The sequence below is a fragment of the Salvelinus alpinus genome, chromosome 15, assembly GCF_045679555.1.
Source record: "Salvelinus alpinus chromosome 15, SLU_Salpinus.1, whole genome shotgun sequence".
Classification (NCBI taxonomy): domain Eukaryota; kingdom Metazoa; phylum Chordata; class Actinopteri; order Salmoniformes; family Salmonidae; genus Salvelinus; species Salvelinus alpinus.
The window spans coordinates 44,851,636-44,857,635 of record NC_092100.1 but is presented as its reverse complement, the minus strand read 5'-3'; positions in this window follow the sequence as shown (position 1 = coordinate 44,857,635).

Sequence of the window (6,000 nt, the reverse complement as noted above, 5' to 3'; positions counted from 1 at the left end):
CACTTTTCTTGTCGCTGTTAAAACCGGATTTTGAGCCACAGCGCAACCCTTCCTGCTCCATCTCAAGGCTGGTCCCACAGCATGCAGGGTCTCCGCGTGTTGGGTGATTAGTTTTCCTGATGGACTTCGTCATTTGGGGCAAATATTCTTATAAGGAATTGTCTTTATTTCACAATTTCAATTATTTAGGGGACATCTAAAATATGTAGGCGCGCGCTATGCCTGTTTCCGCACCTCGACCCATTACTGCATGAATACTCCGCTTAATCCAGATGGGAATTTTGAAAAAATCTTGCCAAAAAGAAGAACATCCAACAATCTCCTGGTGAAGACGAGTAAAGCATGTTGCGATTTTCTGTACAAAAAGTCTCCATAAAAACAAGTGTCACAACAGGCATTTTTCTTCAATATGAAACAGACTTTCCCCTCTTAGAATTGGAGTTGACACGTTACATAAACGGTGCATGCCTAATGTAACAAATTAAGCAGACTGTCAGGAAAATTCAAACATTTTATCTAATATGGGGAAAAAGGGCAATCTGCAGTTGTTACATCCATTATTTATCCTATAATTAAATATTTGAAGAATACACATTTATAAAATGCATCATGAGCTCAGTAAAACTGTCATACCTCATCAGAACCCAAAATGTAAGCTTGTTTTACGCCAATGTTTGTAAACAAAGCAAATGTCAACAAACACTAGGCCAATATAGCCTCAAAACATGATTTAAACTATAATTTTCATATCATGGATGGTCAGTCCTTGCATCCATACCTCTGTCTATGAATTTGAGAGTGGCTTTTCCAGCCCCATCCCTTAGCTTTTTACTGAAATAGGGGCTGGGAGTTCCCTTTGTTATTGTGCCAACTAAAGATTGCCGCTTTTAAAAAGACTTCACTCAAATTACAAAATGACATACTGGTTTCCTTACCCTGTCTTGTCTATAGAGCCACTCCAATTTGCTTACCGCCCCAATAGGTCCAAAGACGACGCAATCGCAACGACACTGCACACGGCCCTAACCCATCTGGACAAGAGGAATACCTATGTGAGAATGCTGTTCATCGACTACAGCTCAGCATTTAATTAACACCATAGTACCCTCCAAACTCGTCATCAAGCTCGAGACCCTGGGTCTCGACCCCGCCCTGTGCAACTGGGTACTGGACATCCTGACGGGCCGCCCCCAGGTGGTGAGGGTAGGTAACAACATCTCCACCCTGCTGATCCTCAACACTGGGGCCCCACAAGGGTGCGTTCTGAGCCCTCTCCTGTACTCCCTGTTCACCCACGACTGCGTGGCCATGCACGCCTCCAACTCAATCATCATGTTTGCGGACGACACTACAGTGGTAGGCTTGATTACCAACAACGACGAGACGGCCTACAGGGAGGAGGTGAGGGCCCTCGGAGTGTGGTGTCAGGAAAATAACCTCACACTCAACGTCAACAAAACAAAGGAGATGATTGTGGACTTCAGGAAACAGCAGAGGGAGCATCCCCCTATCCACATCGACGGGACAGTAGTGGAGAGGGTAGTAAGTTTTAAGTTCCTCGGCGTACACATCACGGACAAACTGAATTGGTCCACCCACACAGACAGCGTTGTGAAGAAGGCGCAGCAGCGCCTCTTCAACCGCAGGAGGCTGAAGAAATTTGGCTTGTCACCAAAAGCACTCACAAACTTCTACAGATGCACAATTGAGTGCATCCTGTCGGGCTGTATCACCGCCTGGTACGGCAACTGCTCCGCCCACAACTGGAAGGCTCTCCAGAGGGTAGTGGGGTCTGCACAACGCATCACTGGGGGCAAACTACCTGCCGTCCAGGACACCTACACCACCCGATGTCACAGGAAGGCCATAAAGATCATCAAGGACAACAACCACCCGAGCCACTGCCTGTTCACCCCGCTATCATCCAGAAGGCGAGGTCAGTACAGGTGCATCAAAGCAGGGACCAAGAGACTGAAAAACAGCTTCTATCTCAAGGCCATCAGACTGTTAAACAGCCACCACTAACATTGAGTGGCTGCTGCCAACATACTGACTCCACTCCAGCTCACTTTAATAACGGAAATTGGTTGGGAATTGATCAATAATGTATCACTAGCCACTTTAAACAATGCCACTTAATATAATGTATATACTGTACTCTATATCATCTACTGCATCTTGCCATCTATATGTAATACATGTATCACTAGCCACTTTAAACTATGCCACTTTATGTTTACATACCCTACATTACTCATCTCATATGTATATACTGTACTCGATACCATCTACTGCATCTTGCCTATGCCGTTCTGTACCATCACTTATTCATATATCTTTATGTACATATTCTTTATCCCTTTACACTTGTGTGTATAAGGTAGTAGTTGTGGAATTGTTCGGTTAGATTACTCGTTGGTTATTACTGCATTGTCAGAACTAGAAGCACAAGCATTTCGCTACACTCGCATTAACATCTGCTAACCATGTGTATGTGACATAAAATTTGATTTGATTTGACAAGGTATGACTGCAATCTATGATTTGGTTTTGTTTCATGGCACTGTTTATTGCTTTAGCATTTGTGGAAAAAATCCTATTTAACATGGTACTGGTATTAGTATTTTTCACACATCATGTTCAAATCATCTATAAGGGACTTCGTTGAGCTACACAATCAATTTTAGATACTTTCAGATGATTTGTACATGATGAGTGGTCCTCTCAAATATGTGTCCTTGGCCTGGCTTACTCAAATACTCAAGATGCATATTTCCTCCTTCACTTCACTAATACAACACAATTGAATAACTGTAAGCAAATGTTTAACTCTTATCACATAGCTTTCACCCATCATGCCATATTGGCAATTACCTCAAGGGAAAGATAATTTATAAGAAAGAGCATTTAATATGCTTGACTGTTCCCATTAGAATGCTTGGTGGTCTGCACTCTCCAGCCTGCAGGCAGTTGGATAAATAATGGGAGCTCCTGAGTTCCTCAGACTCTGTGATCCCCAACCTGTGAAATCTCCACGCACTCAATGATCCATTTCTCTAATCAAACCAGTGTAAAGACAATGCAAACACTCACTCATTCCCTACTCAACATACAAACAATAGCTCTCACCATAAGCCAGCCGTGAATCCCCTGGCACAGGACCACCCACTCTACAGAGATCCATATGTCAGAGCCTGGGAGATGTAAAAGGATGGTGAGGAAATGTGCTTCTTAAACTGTGACTCTGCCCTGGTGTTTCAGCTGAGTGTGAGCCAGCATCAGACACCTCCTGGCTCTGAGGAGCATTGCTTTCACAAGATTATAACAAGTGCTGATTTATTTCCCTGGAAACAATATGATTGGATGAAAATAAAAAATTAAAAAGCCAAACTATGTTCTCTGCATTTTACGTATCCCAGGATAACCCTTCAAGCATTGTAAAACTTCACTTTGGCAATAAAGCGTTGATATAGTAAACAGTGAATCTCCTGGTCCCAGATCAGAATGTGCTTTAGCCAACTCCCCTGACAGCCATTGTCATGTTATATATGTCATGCCATACATACAACTATGGGAAATCATTGGATCGTTCATGACAGTCTGAGGAGGTGGCTAAGCACATATCAATCTACAACCAGGCTGGATCCTTGATGGGGCTGCCATCAAAAGAACATGTGGGTGTTGAGAGGAGGATGGGAGTCATTCATATCCAGCTCCACGAGGGGGCAAAAGGTGGCTTAGCTCCCTCATTTGAAACTTGTGCCCCCTCAGTTTTAGCTTTATGTCCCTATATAAAAATTGCAAAAAAAATGTGAATGATTGAAGGTTGGCGCAAAATCTGTATCTCTGCTGCGCTTTGTTAACACAATGGACAGAGTGCCGCGGCTGTGTATGGGGGCTATGGAATTGGAAAGCCACCGGGCCTGTTAGATATGACTCCTTTGGGTTTCCATAAAAAGTGGTAAAAAACACTTCAACTGTGGTAGGCTAAGTGAATAACGTGGTTTGATTTATAAGGGCGGGGTCAAGTTCACAGTTGAAGCTGCTTCACTCAACCCTGCCTCACACCCCACCACTAGAGTTTATTTAGCTTCTTAGCAAGCTGTAAAAAGCATTAGTGTTATTAGCCTTAGCCTATTTAGCTAGATCGAACCAGCTAACCCAATTGAGGTGATTTGTGATGAGTTGAACCGCAGAGTGAAGGAAAAGCAGTCAACAAGTGCTCAGCATATGTGGGAACTCCTTCAAGACCGTTTGAGAGAATACCAAGAATGTGCAAAGCTTTCAAAAAGGCAAAGGGTGGCTACTTTGAAAAATCTAAAATATATTTTAGATTTTACAAACACATTTTTGGTTACTATATGATTCTGTGTTATTTCATAGTTTTTACAATGTAGAAAATAGTAAAAATAAATAAAAACCCTTGAATGAGTAGGTGTCCAAACTTTTGACTGGTACTGTATATGTCGCCGATTGTCGACATTATTGAGTTCCTTGTTTCAAACCAGCAATCACTGCGGGGGACATTGGAGGGGAGGGGAGTAGTGGACTTGTTCTGTCTATGATGGAATATTCTCTCCAAAAAGGAACTTGCCAAGGTGTTAAGCACCATACCCCAAAATGCCACATACACGTCACACAATATTCAAAATGAAATCGTGGGGCTCATGAATGAGATTGTCACTGAGGAAATAGTTGAAGAAACCAGAGAATCTTGGTACACAACTGAAGGTAGATGGGACCAAGGGTCCTACAGGATGTGAAAATATATCCATTGAGTGTAAAATACTGTTCTTCAGCATGTTGGATGCTGTCATTGGTGAAATGTCAGAACGAACGCAACATCCAACTGGTTAAGGCCCTGTGTGCCCTTGACCCAGAGAGCCATGAGTATATAGATGTGATAAAGGTGAAACCACTGCTGGAACTTAGCAAAACAGATTAGGTGATAGCTACTGTAAGTTTAGTGATGCTCACCAGTTTTTGCAGACTGATATCGCCCTCTCCAAATGGACCCCACTTGAAGCTCAACTAATCCAACTGGCATTTGAGGGGAATCTTACAAGAAGATTTCAGGGAAAATGTAATGATCGATTACTCAGGAAGTTCCACAGAGCATCAAGGAGCCTCCAACTCTTCTGAAAGGGTAAGAAACAATCTAGCTGTTTTGCTTTATCAACATCTTTATTTTGTGTGTAAGGCGCTGTCCATGGTGCTGAGAGCGCAGTGACGATTTCGCACCAACCTGACTTATTGGTTGAAAGCATTTGAACTTATGTTCATTGTGGTATAGCATGATATAAGCAGAAATCAATACAGTTCCAATACAAGATCCCAAATGATGCCCCTGGGTAGAGCTACATATCGGTACGTTTCATCATAGAACGATATTCGATTATGGTTTTCTTGGTAGCCTATTGGATTTCGTGGTTGTAAATGGAACTGTTGGTATTGTTTATGCTAGGCTGGCATTGCTTAATTGATTCTATGGGTCGAATTTGATACACAGAAGTGCATTGTGCCATATCACAACGTGTTGCTGAACTGATGAGCGGCTAATTTTCCATGTTTGAAGCGGGCCTATACTGTAGGCCTATTTATTTGGCAAGACAGCTGTGCATGGCTGCATCTCACTGTAGTAGGCTGTATGCTGTTTTGGATCTCAAGTCGCCTTTTGTTTACTGCGTTTGTTTACTGTAACTATCCTAAATATAGATTGTGTCAAGCCTTTAGCGATCTGATATTTTGTTTACTAGGCCTACTACTTGATACCTTCGTTTTGTTCTGTATGCAGTCATTCATTCCCAGTTGTGTCGGTATTCTAAGCCAAACTGCTATTCAGTATTTTTGTTTGCATGAATGTATAACTAGGCTATTAATTTCAGCATTTAGCTAGCATTATTTTGGTAAAACAGCGGTGTGTACGGTTGCATTCAAATAGGCTGCTTAATAGGTGAATTGCCTCATCTATCTTGTAGCCTGTATTCATTACCAAAACGG